General features: G+C 44.4%; 1 long non-coding RNA gene across 2 annotated transcripts; it reads right to left on the bottom strand.

Annotated features, from left to right (window-relative positions):
- Positions 1 to 527: 527 nt before the first annotated feature.
- Positions 528 to 9222, bottom strand: LOC138387016 (uncharacterized). 2 transcript variants are annotated; one of them, XR_011233906.1, is made up of 3 exons: positions 9138 to 9222; positions 948 to 1011; positions 528 to 758 (listed from the first exon to the last, which is right to left on the bottom strand). It is a non-coding gene; the product is annotated as an uncharacterized lncRNA (long non-coding RNA). The 2 variants fall into 2 exon arrangements; XR_011233905.1 differs by lacking the exon at positions 9138 to 9222 and adding an exon at positions 6267 to 6331.
- Positions 9223 to 11033: the final 1811 nt, after the last annotated feature.

Genomic DNA, 11033 nt, shown 5'->3' on the forward strand with positions numbered 1-11033 from the left:
TCTTCATTAGCCTGCTCATTCAAGTCATCAGTATTCCTGTCAGACATGCCGTCAAATGACTCAACGGCAACATGCCTCCCATTTTGTGGTATAAAATTTTATTTAGAGAGTGACATACATTTTGACATTTGAGATTTTTTGCTGAAATTTGAAACACAAAGGCAGAGAATTGCTGCTAGTGACTGAAATGCAAGCATTTACCTTGGGTTCAACAATAAGATCTCATCAAGAAATATGGACAGTTAGTGTCCTGATGGAAAATTTTGCCTGCATTTTTAATGTTTCTGCCAAAAAGTTTGATGGATGAAGCCAATGCATTTTCCACAAATAATTTTTTATTCAGCAAAAGCTCTGCAATGCTGGGTAATTGGGGAATGATTAATTGAACACATATTCCTGATTTGTATAAATCAGAGCCTCACTGAAAGGATGTGCAGGTTGGGCCTGCTCAAGGATGCCCTGCTGAGGGGGTCACTTGGGGACAGAGCCCCAGGCCATCCTCCCATCACCCAGGTGTGGGTGCAGCACCGCAGAAGGAGGAGGACTGCATCTTCTGATTCACACAGACGTGATGTGGTCCTGATGGAAGCCCCTTTCAGAAAACATCCTTGGAACTTCTCTTTGCTCTCCACTTTAGCCAGCTGCTAGTCCCCTCCCCTCTTATCTCCTCTCCCCCTGCTCTTCTTGTATCCTCTGCTCTGAGCCAGTCTTTGCTTTTCAGCTCATTCCATTACAGTCCAGGGTTTTTTTGTGCAGGCCTGTGTGTGAGATTGCAGGAGAAAAAAAGTCAGAGCTTTTTCTTGGTACCACTGGCTCCTCATTGAAGCCCCAGTGGTTTCCATGACCCATCTGGGCCCCTTGCCTTTAGGGGACCCACTGCCCCAAAGCCCCCAGCCCTGCTCAGCATCCCAAGAGATCTTGGAGAACCCTGGAAGCAAAGGACTCACACATTGCAGGCCTCTGTGGTCCATCAACATCTCCTAGGGGACTGTCTTTTCCAAAAGACTCTTTCTGGAGGAAAAAGAGTCAAAGGTGAGTAGCAAAAGAAAATTAATCACCCTCTGCCTATGTTTTTTCTCATCATAAGTATAAAACACTAAGGGGGTTGCAAAAGGGTAGTGTGGCAGCCTCTGGGGAGTGATGCTTGCATCTTGTCTTCGGTAGTGGTTACACAATTCTATGCATTTGGAGAAACTCATAAAACTGCACGAGAAAGAATGAGTTTTGCCATATGCAAATTCTAAAATAAAATTTTAAAAAACTAATATGAAATAGAATCATTAAGGAAAAGCTGAATGAGCGTTGTGCTTGCATGATAGCAGGAGAGTAGGGGTAACCCTGAGACTACCTTTCTGACAGCTCCCGTGGAGAAGCTTCGCGGGGAAGAGTCAGGAGGAGAATGATCAGTCCCCGAGCTGGGGAAGGAAGAAGACAGTGATGGGGAGCCACGTGGGGCTGAGATTCAACCCCATGGCACTTGCTACCTGGCTGGGCCATCTATGACTTCTACATCCTGAAGTCCCCAGATTTTCCTTTTACTTCTCCCTGAAACTTGGCTCCCCTGGGACGTTTCCCCCAGAGTGTGGGAGCGACCATCAGAGACCGAGGTCTGGGAAATTACTGATTCCAGAACGACACAGTACAGGGAGATGTGTTCTTGACACCCAAGGTTGAGATTCTCCTTACACATTTTCCACAAAAATGTGGATATATTTGGTTCAAGTAAGAATAACGAGCATAGCAGAGAAGTAGGCACAACTATGACTGGGCAGTTACTGTGCACCAGACATCACTTCATCTCCTCACCACCACGAGGAAGGTGTTTTCATTGTGATTTTATAGATGAGCAAACTGAGGCTTAGAGAAGCTAAGTAACAGAGCTAGAGTTAAACCTAAGTACATGGAAAATTACATAAACCCAGGTAGTTAAATCTCATACTCTATCTTCCATGGGGCTGCTGTGTTGGATGGGCACCTGGGAGCCCATGTGGCAGCTACCCTGTGCCTAGCAGGCTTCTGTGGAGAATGCAGCCTGTCCTGGGTGGCAGATGATCCTGGAATCTGAACAAAACTAACGTATGTGCCTACAGAGGTTTTCAATGCACAAAGGTTTCAAGTGCAATACTTTTTATTTGAAACCAGCTAGATACAATTTAATTTCTTCCTTGAGGAATTAGAAGGCACTTCAGAAATTTGTAGGACTGCAGGACGGCTGTTCTAAGTACAACCCTTCCCAAACGGTAAGCTCCCAAGCATCCCTGTGCAGACCCTCGGCTGGCAGGAGCGAGCAAACGGAGGCTTGGCGAGGGACAGTAACTGCGCTTATGGTTTCACAAGCAGCTCATGGCAGGGCTGGGATTGAAATCTAGTCCTGTCTGACACCAAAACTCTTGCTCTTTCCATAACCCCATACTGCTTGTCAAGGCAAGGTTATACTGACAATGACCCCTATATCCAAAAACAGGAAAACTGGACAAGCTAAATTGTAAAAAATATATTTTTTTAAAGCTAAATTCCATTAACATGATGGTAAAGACAGTAAAGGAAAGTAAGCTTTTAATGTCATCTTCCAGACCTTACACCAAAATACTTAGCATCATTGCCCTTCTCTCCCTTGGTCTCATCGTTATTGAAGAAGCAGCCTTCTCCCTGGGATTTCCATGGCCTGGAAACACCAGCGGAAAGTCAGCAGTGCTGATGTAAAAACTAAAATTATTTCCTCCTCCTCCTGATTGGGAGATAAGTGCATAGCCTTGGAGACCAAAGAGCTGCCCTGCAGAACATCGGCTGATGGCAACAGTGGGTGCTTGATAAACAAGGATGCAACTTGAGCAATATGGCAGCCAACGCATCCAGTCTAGTCCCACACCCAGCACTGCTCTGAGTACTGCACCTCCCAACTCATTTCGTCCTCACAGCAGCCCTAGGCAGGGGACGCTTTCAGTACCTCCAATTAATGGATGAGGAAACCAAGTCGTAGAAAAAGTGAATAATTTGTCAAAGGTAAATAAAGGCAATTTACCTAATAATTGAATTAGTCTTGAGAATGTGGACTTGGAAGAAGGTTAAAAGGAATAGTGATGAATAACATTACTCACATGCCTCCATTTTTGTGATTCCAATATACTTACATAGATTTACATATGTATTGATATATTATGTAAAGTACATATATATAAAATCAATATGCAATACATATAATTACCTATATATATCAAATTATATATGTGCAATCCAATACGTAATATAGTAATATATAAAAATGGTAGGGAACTTTTAACCATGGAAACCCGAAATCTCTGCAGAAACATGGAGCTCTAGGTCAGGCTGGCAAACTCATGCCATACTCTCGTATCCAACATCCACGCAGACCTCACTGACAATCTCTGCATCTTTTTCACTCAGGCCAACAAGGAACCAGAATCCTTTTTAAAACAGTTCTTCAGGCAGCCACAGTCGACAGAGCAGAGCCACCTTGGCAAGTTCAAATCCACGTCCCAGAGGTGCTCTGGGCATGTGACGCTAAGACTGCAGCCAAGGGTGGCACTGCAGAGCCCGAGTCCCCAAGATGCCCGACAGCAGTGTGCATTTTCCTCAGGGGCAACATGGGCCCCTGTCACTACTCCACCATGCGGGCAGAGCAACGGGCCCCATCAACACTGAGGGGGCAGGAGAGCTGGATCCAGAGGACAGGTGACCCCTTCTGCGTTTCCCCACCAAGTGAAGCCCCTGACCACCAAAGTCCCCAGTGAGCAACATGGTTAAAAACGTTAATGAAATTTACATTCTTAAATATCAGGCACTTCCCCTGGAGTGACATATGAAAATGAACCAAAGTTTCATCTCGAGTTAATTTAATTAGTTCAAGAGGTGCTTTACAAGGAGAGGCTAATCACTCAATGTACAGAAACTCCAAAGAACACTCAGAATCTCTCCTTTAGGAATTTACACTTTTCACACTTGAAAAGAAAATGTAGGCAGGGCTGTAAAGTCCCTTATTGGCACGCTATCTGTGGCCGATGCTTGTGACTGAAGCTGACGCATGCACAAAGGAGGCTGTGGAACTAGGAAGAATTTCATGTCCAACTCCAGGAGGTGCCTAGCCCGTCCCTTGTCATCCCTTGTCAGCCAGAATGAGGCGCCATCTGGAGGTCCTGTTCTCTCCAGCACCACGTGTTACTCTACCACCAAGAACAGCTTTCTTATTCAGTACTTACTTTGAGCTCCACACTTTCTCGTAGTTTTCACAACTCTACAGGTTAACTGTGATTGGTATGCTCATTTTTCAGATTAGGAAACTGAGGCTTAGAGAAGCTTAATAATATACCCAGGGCCACAGAGTTGGTTGTCTTGGTTTCTCCCTAGACAACACTGAGTTGAGAACTCAGGGGGAGAGCGACTTTACTATAAAGCATTTCCAGGAAAAACTACTAGCTACGGGAGTGGGGAAGTGGGGCCTGGAAAAGAAAGATTGAGTCAAGGTGGGGTATGAGGAGAATTATCCTTCCCATGGAAGGAAAGGTGGCTCAATCCCACAGGGGAACTCTGGAGATGGTGTGGGCCACACCTTGGAATTGTCCTATGAGGGTGAAGGATGCTGGGGTGCTCCTGTTAGTTGTTGGCTGACAGCTGTCCCGAGGGATATGAATTCCCAGGCTTTCTGAGGGAACTGGACTGTGCTGTCTGCAGCGCAGATGGTGGTGCTCAGGGGGAAGGAGGATGAGGGTTACAGGAGCATCACATGAATAACTCTTCTTAAATTCTGGTCCTTCAAGACCCACCCACCAGGGCCTGAGCTTTGTTAACTGCCCCTCTGGTCTATCTCTAACCCGTCGGTGGTAAACAGCAACAGTGTAACCCAATGCTCAGTTGGTGAAACTTCTCCCTTTGCCTTCCAAAAGGGCTTTGTCATCTGACGCCATTACCTCCTCTGTATGCCCCAAACGCACCTCGGCTGCAGTCCAGGCCGGTTCCGTTTCCATCCTGCCTGACCCCCGGCTGCACCTGTGCTCTGTCATCCCCAGTGACGGTTGAGGCTTTTCTTGGTTGGAAACGCCCTGTCATTCCTCGTCCACTTGTTTCAATGCCATCCCGTCTCCTCCGGGAAGCTTTGCTGGCTGCTTCAATCCACACAGACCACCAACACTCACAGCCAGGGCCAACTACCTGTCGTCATTTTTGTGCAGATGTTTCACCTCCCCAAATAGACTGCTGGCCAAGAACTTAACTAATAAAAGCCCTTCTGATTCTTCCACAGCATAGAACATGGGGACATAGAGAATGTTCTCAGGAAAAATAATAAATCCAGGGGTGGCTTCCTAAATGAAAGTTAAGAGCCAACAGTGATTCCTGGCTCCAACTCTCCTTCTTGGAATTGCAATTATGAGTTATGGGCTGAAATGTCTCCATTTTTTTCCTCCAAGTTTCCTCTTCGATATTGGTTGAGCTATATTTCATGGTGGGAAACAAAGACGGACTTCTCGCACTCTCTTCCTCTGCCCCTACCCCCAATCCTTTCCCAAGATAGGACTTACTATTAATATCTGGAGTCAAATGTCCCGCACTGCACTGCCTGTTTACCGTGAGAAACAGACCCACTGCTGTTAGACATCATGGTCCTTTCAAGCAGAAAGCACAAAAGCACGCGCGTGGGTCTGGATGCACCAAGCCCCAGTGGAGTCGGGGAGAAAGGGCACAGGTCTGGCCCCAGACTGGGTAACAGTTCTGCCATGCTCAAAAACAACAGGTGCATCTGGAGAGAATGCAGTGCTTGGAAGTCATCCAGACGGATTCATGACAATGCTCAGTAGTGGGAGACTGATGTGAGAGCCATTTCTCGTAATCTGAGAAATGTAGCAGAATGAAGAACAAAAAGGAGATTTCCATGTGTGTCGAAGCCAAGGTGGTCTTTGAATGCTACAGACTTGGGTTCAAATCCTGCTTCTGCACTTTCTAAGGGGTATCCTGAGTAAGTCACTTCAGCTCTCTGACTTCCTTATCTATGAAAGGGGAATGAGAAGACGACCTCTCTCACGGGGTGGTTAGGGTGGTTACGATGATTCCACAAGAAGGGCGAGCTGTCCACTAAGGGTTGTCCTCCTTGTCCATAGCACAGCGCTGTGCTGTGGAGCCAGGGGCCACATTTCCCAGCTCTCTGTGCATGTCGATGGGATCACACGATTGAGCTCTAACCAAGAGACTGTGGGCAGAAGTGACATCCACACCTCTAGGCCTGGCCACAGGAACCCTCTGTGATCCACCCTCACCTGCGCAACAAGCCTCCTGATGGAGAAGATCCAGCAATGGCATTAGGCTCCAGGGATGGGCAGACTGGAAAGTAGAAGACAGGCCGGCCTTTCAGTCATTTTTGGAAGGAGACCCATCAATCAAATACCCATACTGCATTCATGAATACACAAGAAATAAACTACCATGGTAAGACAGAGAACTAATCCATGTGCCAAGTATGCACATGATATATGGTTGCTATTGTTCTTATTATTCCTAACTTTATACAACACTTTGCAACTTCTAGGATACTTCTATGTAAGAGAGATTAATTTAATTTATGTTACCAAGCATGGAGGAGGATATAAATGTTAAAAAAAAATTTAAAAAGGCAGACACTCCATTCTTCAGGGATTCGTATTCTAGTGGTGCAATTAGACCCATATTATAAGTAATTATATTACAAGGCAAATTTTACTAAATGCTTTGACAGAGATTCAATGTGCAGTGAGAAGGGGGAGATTAATTTTAGCTGAGGAATTTGAAATGTTCCTGGAGGAGGGAAGATGTGCATGTGCCTTGAGGCACATTTTATACTTTGACAGGTGGACACTGGTCAGGGGGTTTGAGGCGGGGAAATTTTAGACCCTAAAGGGTCCCAGTGTAGGTTTCCAAACCACTTCCTCTGTTGTCCTGTATAAGGAAGGCACAGGAGGGGAGACAAGCTGTGTCGGGCCAGGTACAGCCGAGTAGAAGGTGCTTTGGCAGTGCAGTAGGAATTAGGGTTTCACATGTCCATTGGGATGGGATTGAGGACCTCAAATGCCAAGCTGTAGAGTCCAGAATTTGCTTTGTTAGCCATGAGGCACATTAGTCAGAGCTTTGGCTATAAATGACAGAATCCCAACTGGCACTAACTTAAGCAAATAAGGGTATCTATAGGCCTTGAACATAATCAGACTGTGAGTGGTTAGAGCTGAGCTGTTCTCAGGGACAAACAGCACCAGGGATCTGAACACCATCAAGAATCACAAGTAGCAATCCTCCATCTCCACCCCATTTTCCCTAATAATCCTGTTTTAAAAGACTTTTTCTGCTTTCCACTATCTAAAACTATTTCTTTATTGTCTTGTCCGACTTCCTAGTACATGAATGAGATTCCCAAGGACACAGGTCAGTCTGTTTTGTTTACCACGACATCCTAGCCCCTAGCATGGCCTCCTGCATGACTGGCCCAGAGCAGACACTCAGTGAATATTTGTTGGAGAAATGACATGAATGTATCAGAGATTTTAAGATGTGCCCCTTAGGCACACATGAATATTTAATATCCCTGACTGCTCCAGTCCCTCCATATAAATTCATACATTTGCAGTAAGGTTTGAATGGTTCAATATCTCTGTGATTAATAACCCCTAGCAGTCACCAATGGAAGTGAACTTCTGGTTCTGCAAAGCTGAAGGTCACAAGCTGGACTCCAGCAGAGTCATTGAGATGAATCACCCTGCAGTACCACAGGCAGGTGGACTAGCCTGCCTGCACCCAGATGCTCTAACTACTCTGGGGGACTCTTGGAAATGCCTGCAGTCTCTGCCTCAGAAGCACATCACATACCTTGAGCCAGACACCATCCTTGAAGCCTCTGAGGGGAGTAAGAGGGCTTTAAGTTGCATCAAGGGCCGCAGTGACATTTTCTCAACCCTGTTCTGCAAATCGGAGTCACTGAGGAACTTTTGTAAAAAGTCACCATGTAGGCATAACCAAGACACTTTTAATCTCCTTTAGACCATGGTTGGATGCTGAAACTACCTCATCCCTCTCTGTTCTGAGGTCCTGCCAGGTCCTTTGGTTTTGCCAAGGCAGAAACGGTCTGAACACAGTGGAGAGTTTCCACATCTGTGCTCCCTGTTATCACGTGACAAAAGATGATCACAGCCCTATTTTGAGCCTTTTTGTCTGAAATAGCCTTCCCTATTTTTACTGCAATTTGAATAAAAACAGCCAAAGTTATTTCAGGCTTAAGACAAAGAATCATCACACGATGTTCTGGGTGGGCTGACTGTTTTAGCCACTCCATTCCCACCTATCTTTGACCTATAATATTTTTACCTTGATCTGCTGAACACTTTATTCTTGTATTTCTCTGAGAATAAATGAGGTACCACAGTATTCTTTCATATTTTCTTTTCATTATTTATAGTTTGATATATGTTTTTGTTAGAACAGTTAAATACCAGAAGTCACAGAGCAATACAGGCATAGTGGCATATTACATAGCAATATGTCATGCTTTTTGGCCATTTTAAGGAAGCATATTTGGCTAAAATCAGGAAATCAAAAGAGTCAAGTAACAGAGACAAGAAAACTCCTCAATGTTCTCAACAGACAGAATGGCTTTTCTTGGGAAGACAGAGTATTATCTGTAGACCATAGTTTAATGCAGTCCCTTACTATGATCAAAAAGCCTTGCAGACGAATCCAAAAATATCTTTCATCATACACTAGGGTAAAAAAACAGTGAAACCATTAGTGGTACAAACAAATTACTATTGCTCATCTGTGGTTATTCTATCTGTGGTTATTACGAACATGAGGCTCAAGTTTACCATTCGTCCAAAATCTTTATTGAACAGCAACAAGGTACGAAGATTTATGATGGGGACTGAGGGTGAACAAGAGAGATAAATTTTCTATCCTTTAGAAACTAAAAGGAGAAAGAGAAAAAGAGCATTAACATGCTATGAAAATAAGTGCCCTTAGAGGTAAGAAGAAAGGAATGATAGGGCAAAGATTAAGATCTGTGGACACAGACTGGGTTTGACTCTCAGCCTAAACGTATCAGTCAGCTATCACAGCAATAATACTATGTAACAAGCATCCTTGAAAGTGTCACAGTTTACAACACTTACCTCACTCTGCAGGACAGGAGGGCTTTGGCAATTTAGACCGTGCTCCTTCCAGACTCCTGAACTCGGACCTAAATCGTGGCTTGGACCCATGACTTCCCCACATATCTCCAACCTTCTTGGGCCAGTAGCCATCTGGGATTCTTCTCATTGCAAAAAAAAGGCACATGACACATGACTTTGGTCACATGGGCCTTATATACTTTATTAATGATGAAGGAAAGATTTCTTTATAGGAAAGACCATGTATGAAGGTTTTAATTTCCAAACATAATGAATAATACATGTAATTGAAAGCAAGTAAAACCCTCCCCAGCCCCTACCTCCTGTCCTTTCTCTCTTTCTTTCTAGGGGTTTATCCTGATTGGTAGAATCTATGTTAGAATAACTACTACAGCCATCGTGACAATGGCATGGTACTTCCCAAACTTTTGTTAGCATGACCTTGCAAGGATGCATTTTGCTTCACTAAGTTCCTTAAAAGGATCTGAGGGCATAAAGTGCTCTGGAACCTAATTTGAAGTAGAGTAGAGAAAGTAAAACTATTCTAAGGACAAAATGTCACGAACTTTGGGATACTGGCGTCTGGAGTTCGGTGACAGCAAGTGTTAAGAGGAAGAATGGACCAAGAACATTATGCTGAGCTGGGGCTGAATTGGGATGCAGGATTAGAAAATAATTCACTATGATGAGGAATGGCTGATAAGCCTTTTTGGGAGTAATGACTGATGTTAAATTTTAAGTTGTCTCTACTGTACTGTACTGAGTTATTTTTGCCCTCAAATATTCTACGTCTGCATTAAGGCCTGCCCCACACAAAAGTCTTCTATAAGTGAATTTGGAAGGAATGAAAGAATACAGGTTCTGAACAGTGTGGTGCAAAGTATGATCCTTGGATAACACAGGTCTGAACTACTTGGGTCCACTTCTATGTGGATATTTTTCAATGAAAGTTACACCAAATGTGCCTGCCTCTCCTGTCTCCTCTTCCACCTCCTCCACTTCTGCCTCTGCCACCCTCAAGACAGCAAAACCAACCCCTCCTCTTCCTCCTCCTACTCGGCCTACTCAGCATGAAGACAGCAAGGATGAAAACCTTTATGATGATCCACTTCCACTTAATAAACAGTAACTATATTTTATCTTTCTGCTGATTTTCTTTTTTTTTTTTTTTTTTTTTGAGACAGAGTCTCACTTTGTTGCCCAGGCTAGAGTGAGTGCCTAGCTCACAGCAACCTCAAACTCCTGGGCTTAAGCGATCCTACTGCCTCAGCCTCCCAAGTAGCTGGGACTACAGGCATGCGCCACCATGCCCGGCTAATTTTTTTCTATATATATTTTTAGTTGGCCAGATCATTTCTTTCTATTTTTAGTAGAGACGGGGTCTCGCTCTTTGCTCAGGCTGGTCTCGAACTCCTGACCTCTAGCGATCCACCCGCCTCGGCTTCCCAGAGTGCTAGGATTACAGGCGTGAGCCACCGCGCCCGGCCTGATTTTCTTAATAAAAATTTCTTTTCTCTAGCTTACTTTATTGTAAGAATACAGTACATAAAAATATGTGTTAATTGACTGTTTATGTTATCGGTAAGGCTGCTGGTCAACAGGCTATTAGTAGTTAAGTTTTTGGAATGTCAAAAGTTATATGCAGATTTTTGACTACATGAGAGGTCGGTGTTCCTAATCCCCATATTCTTCAAGGGTCAACTGCAGTAATAGAAGAAGACAGGAGTTGCAAGATGCAAGACAGAGCAAAGGTGGATAATTAAGCAGCGGGGAGGAATCACAGTGAGAGGCAAAATGATAGAAACATAAGCCTCCCAAAGAATTCTTGGATTCTATGCTGTTTCCAAACTTTCCAGCTATCCTTAGCTTCCCTCTGATTCCTGCTGGAAACTTCTC

Source organism: Eulemur rufifrons, chromosome 7, assembly GCF_041146395.1.
Source record: "Eulemur rufifrons isolate Redbay chromosome 7, OSU_ERuf_1, whole genome shotgun sequence".
NCBI classification, from domain to species: domain Eukaryota; kingdom Metazoa; phylum Chordata; class Mammalia; order Primates; family Lemuridae; genus Eulemur; species Eulemur rufifrons.